The sequence below is a fragment of the Sus scrofa genome, chromosome 10 (assembly GCF_054392235.1).
Source record: "Sus scrofa isolate SSC_HxYL_T2T_F1_AM1 chromosome 10, Sscrofa_HxYL_maternal_Yorkshire_Landrace_v2.0, whole genome shotgun sequence".
In the NCBI taxonomy this organism is placed as follows: domain Eukaryota; kingdom Metazoa; phylum Chordata; class Mammalia; order Artiodactyla; family Suidae; genus Sus; species Sus scrofa.
In genome coordinates, this window is record NC_139392.1 from 22,002,408 (window position 1) to 22,016,947 (window position 14,540).

Below are 14,540 nucleotides of genomic sequence, written 5' to 3' on the forward strand. Positions count from 1 at the left end.
ACCACTGCGCCACGACGGGAACTCCCTACATTAATATTTAAAACATTTTGGAGATAACAGATGCTTGGTAAAGAAAAGTTTAAATTAAGGATTTCCCGTCGTGACATAGAGGAAACGAATCTGACTAGGAACCATGAGGTTGCAGGTTCAATCCTTGGCCTTGCACAGTGGGTTAAGGATCCGGCATTGCCATGAGCTGTGATGTAGGTCGCAGATGTAGCTCGGATCTGGCGGTACTGTGGCTGTGGTGTAGGCCGGCAGCTACAGCTCCGATTAGACCCCTAGCCTGGGAACCTCCATATGCTGTGGGTGTGGCCCTAAAAAGAAAAAAGACCAAAAAAAAAAGTTTCGATTAATTAAATTGTACATATAGTTGTAATTTTTAACGTATGAAAGTCACTGTTTAATTTTTTTTTAATTTTTAAATTATAGTTGATTTAGAATGTCCTTGCAATTTCTGCTGTACAGCAAAGTGACCCAGTCATATATAATATACACATTTCTTTTCTTATATTCTCCTCCATCATGTGCCATCACCAGTAATTAGATATAGTTCCCTGTGCTATACAGCGGGATCTCATTGCTTGGTCGCTCCAAATGCAACAGTTTGCATCTGCTAACCCCAAGTGCCCAGTCCATCCCATTCCGTCCCCCTCGGCAACCACAAGTCTGTTCTCCAAGTGCATGAGTTTGTTTCTTTTCTGTGGAAAGGTTCATTTGTGCCGTATGTTAGATTCCAGATATAAGTGATATCATATGGTATTTGTCTTTCTCTTTCTGACTTACTTCACTTAGTGTGAGAGTCACTGGTTCTTTCGATTTTGCTGCAAATGGCATTCTTTTGTTCTTTTTTATGGCTGAGTAGGATTCCATTGTGTGTATGTACCACATTCCCAATCCATTCATCTGTCGATGAACATTTAGGTTGTTTCCATGTCTTGGCTATTGTGAATGGTGCTGCAGTGAACACAGGGATGTGTGTGTGTGTGTCTTTTTCTAGGGCCGCTCCTGTGGCATATGGAGGTTCCCAGGCTTGGGGTCCAATCAGAGTTGTAGCTGCCAGCCTACACCACAGCCACAGCAACTCAGGATCCAAGCTGCTTCTGAGACCTACACCACAGCTCCGGCAATGCCAGATCCTTAACCCACTGAGCGAGGCCATGGATCAAACCTGCAACCTCATGGTTCCTAGTCGGATTCATTAACCACTGAGCCATGATGGGAACTCCGCATATATCTTTTTCAATGAAAGTTTTGTCTTGATATCTGCCCAGGAATGGAACTTCTGGATCATGTGGTAGTTCTAGATTTAGTTTTCTGAGGTGTCTTCCATACTGTTTTCCATAGTGGTTGTATAAATTTACATTCCCACCAGCAGGATAGGAGGGTTCCCTTTTTTCTACACCCTCTCCAGCATTTGTTATTTGTAGACTTATTAATGATAGACATTCTGACTGGTGTGAAGTGGTACCTCATTGTAGCTCCCCCCCCATTGTAGTTTTGATCTGCATTTGTCTAATATGTAGTGATGTCGAGCATTTTTTCTTGTGCCCGTTGACCATCCAGATGTCTTCTTTGGAGAAATGTCTCTTCAGGTCTTCTGCCCATTTTTCAGTTGGGTTGTTTGGGTTTTTTTGGCTGTTGAGTTATATGAATAGTTTGTATATTTTGGAGATTAAGCCCTTGTTGGCTGCGTGGTTTGCAACGATTTTCTCCCATTCTGTAGATTGTCTTTTTGTTTCTTTTATGGTTTCCTTTGCTGTGCAAAACTCTTTTCAGTTTGATTAGGTCCAGCTGGTTTCTTTTTGGTTTTATTTCTGTTGCCTTAGGAGGCTGACCTGAGAAAACATTTGTCGGGTTGTTGTCACAGAATGTTTTGTCTATGTTCTATTCTCGGAGTTTGATGGTGTCTTGTCTTATGTTTAAGTCTTTAAATCATTTGGAGTTGACCTTTATTCATGGTGTGAAGGTGTGTTCTAGTTTCACTGATGTACATGCAGCTGTCTAGTTTTGCCAGCACCACTTGGTAAAGAGCCTATCTGTTTCCCCTTTAATACTCTTGCCTCCTTTGTTGAAGAGTAATTGACCATAGGTGTCTGGGTTCATTTCTGGGTTCTCCATTGCTCCACTGGTCTGTATGTCTGTTTTTGGACCTGTACTACACTGTCTTGATGACTGGAGCTTTGTAAGGTCTGAAGTCTGGGAGAGTCATGCCTCCAGCTTGGTTTTTGTTACTCCAGATTGCGTTGGGAATTCTGGGTCTTTTATAGTTCCACATAAATTTTTGGATTGTTTGTGGTAGTTCTGTGGAAAATGTCATGGGTATTTTGAGAGGGATTGGGTTGAATCAGTAGATTGCTTTGGGTAGTATGGCCATTTTAATGATATTACTTCTTCCCATTTAGAAGCATGGAATATCTTTCTATTTCTTTGAATCCTCTTTTTATTTCTTTGATGAATGTTTGATAGTTCTCAGCATGTAAGTCTTTCACCTCCTTAGTCAGATTTATTCCTAGACTTATTAATTTTGGGTGTGTGTGTGATTTTAAATGGTATTGTATTTTTATTTTCCTTTTCTAATATTTCATGGTAATATCCAGAAATGCAAGTGATTTCTGAGTGAGTGTTAATCTTGTATTCTGCTGCTTTGCTGAATTTGTTGAGCAGTTTGACTGGTTTTTGTGTGGACTCCTTAGGGTTTTCCATATATAGTATCATGTCATCTATGTAGAGTGACAGGTTTAGCTCTTCTCTTCGAATCTGGATACGTTTCACTTCTTTTGTTTGTCTAATTGCTGTGGCTAGGACTTCCAATACTATGTTGAATAAAAGTGGTGAGAGTGGGCATCCTTGTCTTGGTCCAGACTTGAGTGGGAAGACTTTCAGCTTTTCCCATTGAGTATTGTGTTGGCTGTGGGCTTGTCGTAAATGGCTTTGATTATGTTAAGGCTTGGTAAGAATTTTTATCAGGAATGGGTGTTGGACTTTGTCAAATGCTTTTTCGGCATCTATTGGGATGATCCTATGGTTTTTTGACTTTTCTTTTGTTAATGTGGTGTATGTCATTGATTTGTATGTGTTGAACCATCCTGTGAACCTGGAATGACTCCTACCCAGTCATGGTGTGCGATCTTTTGTATATGCTGTTGGATTCAGTTGGCTAAAATTTTGATGAAAATGTTTGCATCTATATTCATCAAAGATATTGGCCTGTAATTTTCTTTCTTGGTAGTTTCTTGGTTTGGGTGTTAGGGTGATGGTGGCTTCCTGGAATGTCTTTGGGAGTGTTCCTTCTTCAGCCTTTTGGAAAAGTTTAAGGAGGATGGGTATAGGTTCTGTGTGTGTTTGGTAGAATTTGCCCGTGAAGCCATCTGGTCGTGGACTTTCTTTGGTAGGGAGTGTTTTTATGACATACTCCATTTCATTTCTAGTGATGGGGTCTGTTCAGTTGATCTGTTTCTTCTTGATTGAGTGTTGGCGGACTGTAAGCCTCTAGAAAGTTTTCCATTTCTTGGAGGGTGTCCAGTTTGTTGGCGTACAATTGATAGTATTCTCTTATGGTTTTGGATTTCTGCAGTATCCTTTGAGATTTCTCCTTTTTCTTATTTTGTTTGAGTTCTTGCTGTTCTCTTCTTGGTGAGCTTGGCCAGGTGTTTGTCAATTTGGTTTACCCTTTCAGAGATTTTTTTCACTGATTTTTTTCTATTGTGTTTTGACTCTCTCTTGTGTTGATTTTCTCTCTGATCTTTATGATTTCCATGCTTCTGCTGACTTTAGGTTTTGTTTGTTGTTCTTTTTCTAATTCATTTATGTGGTGGGTTAAGTTTTCAATTTGAGATCTTTCTTCTTTTTTGAGGAAGGCCTATATTGCTATGAACTTCCCTCTAAGAACTGCTTTTGTGGCATCCTGTAGATTTTGATGGGTTGTGTTTTCATTATCATTTGTCCTGAGGTCTTTTAACTTGCGTTTTGATTTCCTCATTGACCCACTGGGTTTTTTGTAGCATGTTGTTTCGTCTCCAGGTAGTCATTTTTTTCTCATTTCTTTACCTGTGGTTGATGTCTAGTTTCATGCCATTGTGGTCAGAGAAGATACTTGCAATAATGTCTATGCTCTTACATTTGTTGAGGTGAGTTTTGTGGCCCAGTATGTCGTCACTCCTTGGAAATGTTCCGTGTGCACTTGAAAAGAAGGTGTATTGTGATTTTTTTGGATGTAATGTCCTGAAGATGTCAATCAAGTCTAACTTTCCTGTTGTGTCATTAGGATTTCTGTTGCCGTATTGATCTTCTGTCTAGAGGATCTGTCCATTGATGTGAATGGGGTATTGGAAGTCTTCTACTGTTACTGTATTCCCATCATTTTCTCCTTCTATGTCTGTTAGTATTTGTTGTATGTATCTGGGTGCTCCTATATCAGGGGCATATATATCGACGAGTGTAATATCCTCTTCTTGAATGGATTCCATTATCATTAAATGGTGTCCTTCTTTTTCTTTATGGGCCTACGTTTTAAAGTCTCTCTTGTCTGATGGGAGTATTGCAACTCCCGCTTTCCTGTTTTTTCCATTTGCATGAAATAGCTTTTTCCAACCACTCACTTTCAAACCAGATGCGTCCTTTGCCGTAAGGTGAGTCTCTTGTAGGCAGCATATCGTAGGCTCTTGTTTTTTTATCCAGTCTGCCACTCTGTGTCTTTTGATTGGAGCATTCAGGCCATTGACATTTAAAGTAATTGCCGATGAGTATGTATTTGTCGCCATTTTAAACCTTGTTTACCAGTTGATTCTTTGTTCCTTTCTTTTTTGGATTGGATGATTTCCTTTTATTGTCTGCTTGTGTCCTCTTCTTTTTAGTTTTTGTGACTGTATTGTTTGGTTTTGACTTGTGGTTGCCCTGTTTTTCAGTTATGTTAACCCCTACCTATGTCTGCTTGCCTGATAGTCATATAGGCTCCAAGACATTCTTAAAAAAAAAAAAAAAAAAGTCTAGATTTTCTCTTTCCTTCCTCACATTGTATGATTTTGAAGTCCTTTTTAAACATCTTCATGTTTGTCCTTTTGCTATTCCTTGTGTTTATCATCACTTTTATAGTAGGTTTTTTTTCTCCCTTTTAGATCTGTATACTGGCTTATTTAAGTGATTGCTTTCCAATTGTGATTTCCTCCATCCTATTTCTTCTTCTTTTTTTATTTGGAGAAGCCCTGTCAGTATTTCTTTGAGAATGGGTTTAGTATTGCTGTACTCTTTTAGCTTTTGTTCATCGGAGAAAAACTGTAGTTCTCCTTGTATTGTAAATGATATTCTTCCTGGGTAGAGTAGTCTAGGCTGCAGATGTTTCCCTTTTAGAACTTTGAGTATGTCTTGGCACTCTCTTCTGCCGTGTATTGTTTCTATAGAGGAATGAGCTGATAACATTATGGTGGGTCCCTTATAATTAACTCTTTGTTTTCCTCTTGCTGCCTTTCGATTCCTCTCTTTAACTTTTGCCATTTTTATTATAGTATGTCTTGGTGTGGGACTGTTTGGGTTCAGCTTGTTTGGGGCCCTCTGTGCTTCCTGTACCTTGATGTCTGTTTGCTTTAATTTGGAACATTTTCAGCCATAATTTCATCAAATATCTTTTCTGTCTCATTTTCTTCTCCTTCTGGAATCCCTGTTTTGTGTAGATTGGGCTGCTCTATCTTATCCCATGGAGCTCTTCCATTGCTTTTGTGGTTTTTCATTTGGTTTTCTGTCTGCTGTCCTGATTGGGTGGGTGATTTCCAAGATTCTATCTTCCAAGTCACTGATTTGTTCCTCTGCATTATTCATTCTGCTCTTGGGTGCCTTTAACTCAGCTTGTGTCTCTGCCAATGAATTTTCTCATTTTCCTTGGCTCCTCCTTATGTTTTTGAGTTCCTTTCTAAAGTAGTCTGCACTGCTGTTCGTATCAGTTCTTAATTCCTTAATAATTCATTCTTAATTCCTTCAGTATTTTCACTGTCTCTTTTCCGCTAGTATTCAGGTTGTTCTCATTGATGATTGCTCTGTATGTAGTTATAATTTTGGTATGCCTGGCGTCTTCCTGAACTCCACCCTCATCATTTGTCTGTTTTTAGCCTTTTTAAAAATAACAGCTATTCTGACAGGTGCGTGGTTTGATTTGCATTTTCCTGATGATGAATGATGTAGAGGATCTTTTCATGTACTAGTAGCCATTTTTATGTCTTCTTTGGAAAAATGTCTTTAGATCTGCTGCCCCTTTTTTAATTAGATTGTTTGGTTTTTGCTAGTGAGTTGTATGGCTTCTTTATATATTGTATGAAATAGTCACTTACCAGATATGTGATGTATAATATTTTCTCCTATTGGTTAACTTTTCATTTTGCTCATAGCTGCCTTTGCTGTGTGCATTTTACTTGGATTGAATCTTACTTGTTTATTTTTGCCTTTGTTTTTGATGTAAGGTTCAGAAAAATCATCTTTAAGACTCTATCAAGGAGTTCCCGTCGTGGCGCAGTGGTTAATGAATCTGACTAGGAACCATGAGGTTGCGGGTTCGGTCCCTGCCCTTGCTCAGTGGGTTAACGATCCGGCGTTGCCGTGAGCTGTGGTGTAGTTTGCAGACGCGGCTCAGATCCTGCGTTGCTGTGGCTCTGGTGTAGGCTAGTGGCTACAGCTCCGATTCGACCCCTAGCCTGGGAACCTCCATATGCCGTGGGAGCGGCCCCAAAGAAATAGCAAAAAAAAAAAAAAAAAAAAAAGACTCTATCAAGAAGTTTACTGCCTATGTTTTTTTTTCTAGCAGTTCTGTAGTTTCAGGTCTTATATTCAAGTTTTTATCCATTTTGATGTAAGAAGTGGTCCAATTTCATTGTTTTGCATGTGACTGTCTGATCTTTTTCAACACCGTTTATTGAAGGGACTGTCCTTTGCGCATTGTATATCTTAGCTCCTTTATCATAAATCAGTTGACCAGGTATATTTGGGTTTATGTTGGAGATCTGTGTCCTGTTCTGTTCTGTTGATCTATATTTTTATGCCAGTATCATTCCATTTTTTTTTCTTTTGGTTTTTGTTGTTGTTGTCATTTTGCTTTTGAGGGCTACAGGTGCAGCATGTGGAAATTCCCAGGCTAGGGGTTGAATCAAAGCTGCAACTGTTGGCCTACACCACAGCCACAGTGATGTGGGATCTGAGCCGTGTCTGCAACCCATACCACAGCTCACAGCAATGCCAGATCCTTAACCCACTGAGCAAGGCTAGGATTCAAACCCATCCTCGTGGATACTAGCAGGATTCATTTCCTCTGTGCCACAGTGGGAACTCCCTAGTACCGTACTGTTTTAATTACTATAGCATTAGTAATTTATTCCAGCTTTGTTCTTCTTTCAAATATTTCTTTGGCTATATGGAGTCATTTCTGGTTTCATGCAAATTTTAGGACTTACTGTTTTGGTTCTGTGAAATATGCCATTGGTATTTTGAGAAGGATTGTGTTGAATGTGTAGATTGCCTTGGGTAGCATGGTCATTTTAATGATGTTCTTCCAATCCATGAGCATGGACTGTCTTTCCATTTGTTTGTGATCTCTTCAGTTTCTTCTGTTCATGTCTCGTAGGTTTCAGCATGTGGTTCTTTGACCTATAGATATATAGGCTATATATTTATTCCTAGGTATTTTATTCTTTTTGATGCAATTGTAAATGAGATTGCTCTTTTTTCAGGGGGTCCACACCCACGGCATATGGAGGTTCCCAGGCTAGGGGTTAAATCGGAGATGTAGCTGCTGGCCTTTGCCACAGCCACAGCAATGTGGCATCTGAGCTGAGTCTGTGACCTACACCACAGCTCACAGCAATGCTGGATGACTGACCCACTGAGCAATGTCAAGGATGGAACCCACAACCTCATGGTTCCTAATCAGAGTCCTTTCCTTTGTGCCACAACAGGAACTCCAATGAGATTGCTTTCATAATATTTCTGACAGTTCATTAGTGTGTGGAAATACAACATATTTTTGTGTATTTATTTTGTATTCCATGAGCTTACTGAATGCATTTATTTCTGATTTTTTGATGGAGTCTTTATAAAGTTTTCTATACAGAACATGTCGGGTTTCCTGTCCTGGCTCAGTGGAAACAAATCTCATGAGTAGCATCCATGAGGACACAGGTTCAATCCCAGGCCTTGTTCAGTATGTTAAGCATCTGGCCTTGCCACAAGCTCTGGTAAAGGTCACAGACTTTACTTGGATCCCATGTTGCTATGGCTGTGTTGTAGGCCAGCAGCTACAGCTCCAATTCGATCCCTAGCCTGGGAACCTACATATGCTGTGGGTATGGCCCTAAAAAGACAAAAAAAAAAAATCATGTCATCTGCAACTAGTGACAGCTTTACTTCTTCCTTTCCAATCTAGATACATTTTATTTCTTTTGCTTACCTAATTGCTCTGGATAGAACTTCCAGTATTATGTTACTATTGACAAGAATGGGCATCCTTGTCTTGTTCCTGATCTTCAAAGAGAAGCTGTCAGCTTTTCACCATTGAATATGATGTTAGCTGTGGGTTTGTCATAGATGGCCTTTATGATGTTGAAGAATATTCCTTCTGCGTACCTACTCTTTTGAGACTTTTTACCCTAAATGGACATTGAATATTGTGACATGCTTTCTCTGCATTTGAGATGATAGGATTTTTATCCTGTGTTTTGATGATGTGGTATATCACTTTGACTAATGTGTGGATGTTGAAAAATCCTTCCAGCCTGAAAATAAATCCCACTCGATTGTGGTCTATAATCCTTTTAATACATTATTGAATTTAGTTTGCTAATATTTTATTGAGTATTTTTTCATTTATGTTTCTCAGGGTTATTGTCTGTGATTTTCTTGTGGCATCTTTGTCTGCTTTGGTCTTTAAATAATGGTTTCTCCTTTCTGGTACTCCCCTAACTTTTCTATGTAATAAAGTTCTCTATTAGATTGTGTGCACATGTGCCTGTGTGTATGTGCGCATGTGTGCATAATTCAAAACCCTGGCCTCCTCCTCGGTAAATTTTATAATGCTCTCCTCTAAACTAGTCTTGCACTTTTAATTACATTTCATATTGTTATTAGATCTCTTTATATATGTGTGTTCCCTGGTGGCTCACCAGGTTAAGGATCTGGCATTGTCACTACTGTGACTGGTTGCTACTATGGCACAGGTCCAGTCTCTGGTCCCAAAACTTCCACATGCTGTGGACACAGCCAAAAAAAATAAAATAACATAAAACAAATTTAGTGATTGTGACAGATGCTTGGATAAATCTTTTATAATTTAGTTTTTGAATCAAATTTTTACCCTTCTAAGTTGAGCAATTTTATGTCTATAACTGAGGCACATCTTGCCATTGCTTAGTATTTTTGTCTTTTCGGCTCAAACAGATATCTAAAGCCAGAGTACCATATTCTACTCTAAAATAAAAACTACCTATATAGCATTTCCTCTGAAACTGTCTATATTAATGATATTCTTTAAGCCACAAACTAAGACTCATCTTTATATCAGCTCTATTCCTCATTAGCTCTGTCCTCCTAATTTTATACCAGCAAAACTCGTATTTCTTCAAAGAATTATTGTTTGCTGCATGCTTAAATAAAGAATGACAGGATATTCTGGCAGATAGCATATTTTTTTAATCTATTGAAAATGTTACAATAGTGGGTTCTGTTATGTTCAAGGAGAAAATGATGTGTATATTTAATAAACCATTTGTGGAGTTCCCGTCATGGTGCAGTGGTTAACGAATCCGACTAGGAACCATGAGGTTGTGGGTTCGATCCCAGGCCTTGCTCAGTGGGTTAAGGATCCGGTGTTGCCATGAGCTGTGATGTAGGTCACAGACGTGGCTTGGATACCGTGTTGCTGTGGCTCAGGCATAGGCCGGTGGCTACAGCTCCGATTAGACCCCTAGCCTGGGAACCTCCATATGCCGCAGGAGAGGCCCAAGAAAAGACAAAAAAAAATTAATAAACCCTTTGCTTTCTTTTCCTCAGATCGATGCCTCATCATTTACGTTGACATTTTTTAATCAAGGATATAGCCAAGGTCTTAGTCCTGATAAGAGCAAGCCAAATATCAGAATTTGTACTCAGTTGAAAGGACCAGGTATTTCACATGGGACTTAAGGATGATCGGAAGTTTTACATCGTCTTAAGCTTTGAAGTGGTGTGCCATTACAGTATATTTAAAAAAAAATTTTTTTGTCTTTTTTAAGGCCAAACCTGTGGCATATGGAGGTTGCCAGGATGGGGTTGAATTGGACCTGTAGCTGTCAGCCTACACCACAGCCACAGCAATGCAGGATCTGAGCCACATCTGCGACCTACACTACAGCTCACAGCAATGAGGGATCCTTAACCCTCTGAGCGAGGCCAGGGATCAAACCTGTGTTCCCACAAATACTTGTCAGATTTGTTTCCCCTGAGCCATAATGGGAACTCCCAGTATATTCTTTTTAAAGCTTATGTGTTTTAGAAATAAATTTGCATAAATTATTTACGTAGTGGAGTTCCTGTCATGGCTCACCAGTTAATGAACCTGACTAGCATCCATGAGGATTCAGGTTCAATCCCTGGCCTCACTGACAGGGTTAAGGATCCGGTGTTGCCATGAGCTGTGGTGTAGGTCACAGACTCGGCTCGGATCCCATAGTTCTGTGGCTGTGGCGTAGGCCAGTGGCTACAGCTCCAATTGGACCACCCCTAGCCTGGGAACGTCCATATGCCATGGCCCTAAAAGACAAAAAGACCAAAGTAAATAAATAAAATAAAACAAAAACGCAAGTGCACTTCTAAAAAAATTATTTAGTAGTGATAAATGATCCTGTTAAAAGAAGGATTGAAAATATTGGTATCTTTCAATTTTTTTATGGTATGTCTCTCTCTGGATTTTTTTCTTCAGTATGATTCAGTAATTCTGAATGGGGTTCTTTTAATATTAAGACAGGGGGCTGATTGATATTTGTCTGTTCTATACTCATACTCCAGGGTCACTTTAAAGCAGTGACCTGTGATCCTGGATCTCATTGGAGTCTGTCATCATCCTGATATTGTTTATAAAGTGTGTGCACATGTACATTTTTCTGGGGAGGGTGAGTTTTGATAGGTTGTTAAAAAGACCTGTCACCCAAAAACATTCAATAACTTAGGCTGTAAATTTTAGAGAACTATGCAGATACTGTCCCCCCCCCTTGTGAATTATAGTATAAGTTTAATCACCATCATTCCTAATAAATAATAGGGGAGTTTTGTGCAGTTTTAATCACGATGCAAAGATAAGATATTTTTGCATCTTGCCTCTTTTTCAGATTTCTACCTGGGTTTTTAAGCAAGCAGTGTTCTCATTTGACATGAATGTAAACATAATGTCCTACTTGTTTATAGATTTCTTTTAAAGTTACTTCTTAAAGTTAGAATTCTTTGAGAGGTTTGTTTTTCTTTGAGAAATTGAGTCTTTGTTTTTTTTTTAAAGCAAAGTTTAGTGTATTTGATTGGTAAAGATCAGTTTAGGGTATGAATAGACAAACAGGAAACCTAGGATTGGTAAAAATGTGGACTTGAGCTTGCTGTGGGCATGTGGTTCTGGCTCAGCCACTGCCTAACTTTGTAACTTTTTGTTTGTTTGTTTTTTAGGGCCACACCCCCAGCATATGGAGGTTCCCAGGCTACGAATCCAATCAGAACTACAGCTGCTGGCCTACACCACTGCCACAGCAACGTAGGATCCGAGCTGCATCTGTGACCTACACCAGAGCTCACTGCAATGCCAGATCCTTAACCCACTGAACAAGGCCAGGGATTGAACCCATATCCTCATGGTTCCCAGACAGATTTATTTCTGCTGTGTCATGACAGGAACTCCTAACTTTGTGACTTTTGCTTAAACCTCTCTATGCTTCAGTTTCCTCAACTATAAAAAGGATATAAAATAGTCTCATATAGTAAATAATCTAATACAGTTGTTAGGAAAATTAATGAGTAATTCTGTGATAGCCTCTCCTGCCAGTAGAGTTTCAGTGTTATCACAGTGATTTCTCTGACTTTATATTTTAGGGAGCAAGTACTAGGCTTGTCCCCTCTATTTCCTCCTTCCTGGTTTCTAATACAAATCATCTAACTTTGCTACCTGGGACAGTTAGATTAAGGTCCCTGGTCTTTGGTCAGGAATGCAGTCCCTGTCAGCCCACTTCTTACTCACAGTGGCCTGGACAAGTTTCATTTATTTAACCTTTAAAGCCTCAAAAGGGGGGAAGTTAATAGGGCCAAACTCATAGAATTATGGTAAAAATGAAATGAGCTAAAATGTTGAGCACTTAGCTTAGTGCCTGGCACACAGTAAGCACTCGATGAGTCTCTGTTATTGCTGCTGTTGTTCCTGTTAGTCTCTCTGAGGCCACAGAAGTTTTCTTTTGAAGCCCTTCCCCATAAAACTCAGTGCCTCTGAGTCCTTAACTAAGACTCATCAATCAGTTCTTTGTGCAATCAAGATCGCTCTGAGGTTAACTAATTCCTGGCAGATTTCATAATAAATCTTTATCTTTGCCACATGAGGCCTTTTGCATGGAACCAGATAACCAAATAAATGGATGTAGAATATCAGATTTATTCAGAGGAAGAGTACGAAATTAGGGGCATGAAATAACCTGTTGTCCAGGTCTGGCAGCAGATTTATTATTTTATTTGACATTTAAAACTGTTCATCTTGAAAATAGTAATGGCAAATGCTTATCAGTTACTTCTGTGTGCCAGGCACATTCTAAGTGCTTTATATTCTTTTATATTCGTTAACCATCTGCAGTAGGTACTGTTACCATTCCCACGTAACAGATGAGGAAAGAGGCTTAGAGAGGGGAAGTCGCTTGCCCCAAACCACACAATTGATTAGTGATGGATTCAACCCCAGGCAGTAGATCCCAGAGCTCAGAGTGCTAACCATTCACCTCTCTCATTTCCCACCTCACCTTCATCCTGGATGGGGATTCCTTTTTACATGATTTTTAATCAAACTAAAGCAGAAGGGTTTTGCTTTAAAATGGTGTCATAGGTTGAGTGAGTAGGAAATGGGCTATGTTGGGTCCATGATTCAACTCTGATAGCCAGTTAATGAACCTCGTTAGCTGCACAAATAATGCTTCACAACTCAAGGCTCAAATGTTTTCAGTTAGTGTATCCTCATTATTCCACATGCAGTAAACATTCTCTCTTCTTTTTCACTATAAGAGCAACATCATTTTTCAGTTTCCATAAGCTGGATTCAAGCAGGTCCCCAAAGTCCTTTAACATGTGTGACTGTTGGTGTACAAATGGTCGAAGCATTTGATCGTCTTCCTAAAATTAAATGAAAGAAAAAAGTGAGTGTATCAAACCCAAGTTCTTATGCTGGGCGTAGAGGACAAACAAACCAAAACATCAGAGTTTGGAGTGGAGAAAATTTTATTAGTCGAGGAGACCTGGCCTTGTCTCCATCATGCTGGCTGGCCAGGGCACAAGGTTTTTAAAAGCAAAAAAGTGAGGAGGGGGTATCTTTGTAATTTCACCTTTCCTACGTGACCTTGGTCACAGACTTCATGGTACCATCTTGTGACTGGACGTGTCACGGTGATTGTGATTGATCGCTGTGTTCCTGCAAAGCAAAGTGGTAAATCATGGCCTTGTGATCCTTTCACTTCTTTTCAGAAGAGAGCAAAAGCAATGGTCGAGGCATTTTATTATTCACTTAGAGCTTTCATGAGTGTTCAGAAGTTTTAGTTTTTTGGTTTTTGGTTTTTTTTTGTTTTTTTTTTTTTAGGGCCACACCCACGGCATACCGAAGTTTCCAGGCTAGGGGTCAAATCAGAGCTGCAGCTGCCGACCTACACCACAGCCACAGAAACACTGGATACTTAACCCACTGAGCGAGGCCAAGGATCAAACCCACATCCTCATGAATTACTGGTCAGGTCTTTAACCTGCTGGGCCACAAGGGGAACTCCTAGGAGTTTTAGTTCTTAACCTTCCCATTATCATCAGTTTCACGTTGGCTTGGGGCCAGCTGATGGAAGCCACAGGACATGACCTCTCCAGTTTGGGGTCTTAAATCAAGGCCTTATTTTAAGATAACAATCATGGAAAGGATTATGTTGGGTTTGCTTTTCCTTTGTTTCTGCGTTCCCTCCCTTTTGTAGCTGGTAACTGCTTGAATCTGCCCTTTGGAACTTAGGAAGGTCTAGAGGACTAAAGCCTTTTTCTACAAAAAGACATGGGGGACACAGCAGGGCTTTTGTACCTGGGAGGACCGCACAGGGTCCTGCTCTGTTCAGTGATGTGAGGCAGTGAAAGTATTGTGTGTGGACGTGATTGGGGTGTCCCGGGAGTTCTCCCTTTGGGCTAGAAAGCTGCATTCGAAATCTGCTACCAGAGGCATGTCACCTAGTCACCTAGGAGCATGTTTGGTTTGGGGAAGGCCGATTGAATGGCCCTTTTCTTACTGCCAACAGGGAAAATTAGGGGGATATCCAAATAGTTGAGATTGG

At 39.9% G+C, this 14,540-nt stretch overlaps 2 protein-coding genes across 56 annotated transcripts in view; one reads left to right on the plus strand and one right to left on the minus strand.

The window, feature by feature from the left end:
* LOC110258817 (uncharacterized) overlaps positions 1-14,540 on the plus strand; it is a 270,157-nt gene that overhangs the window by 191,363 nt on the left and 64,254 nt on the right. The gene's annotated exons all lie outside the window — the stretch shown is intronic.
* The window catches only part of TLR5 (toll like receptor 5), an 85,356-nt gene continuing 84,259 nt past the window's right edge, over positions 13,444-14,540 (minus strand). For all 50 annotated transcript variants that reach the window (XM_084978691.1, XM_084978696.1, XM_084978690.1 and 47 more), the window contains one exon: positions 13,444-13,651. The gene's annotated coding sequence lies outside the window, so the exon portion shown is untranslated. The remainder of the gene's footprint in view (positions 13,652-14,540) is intronic.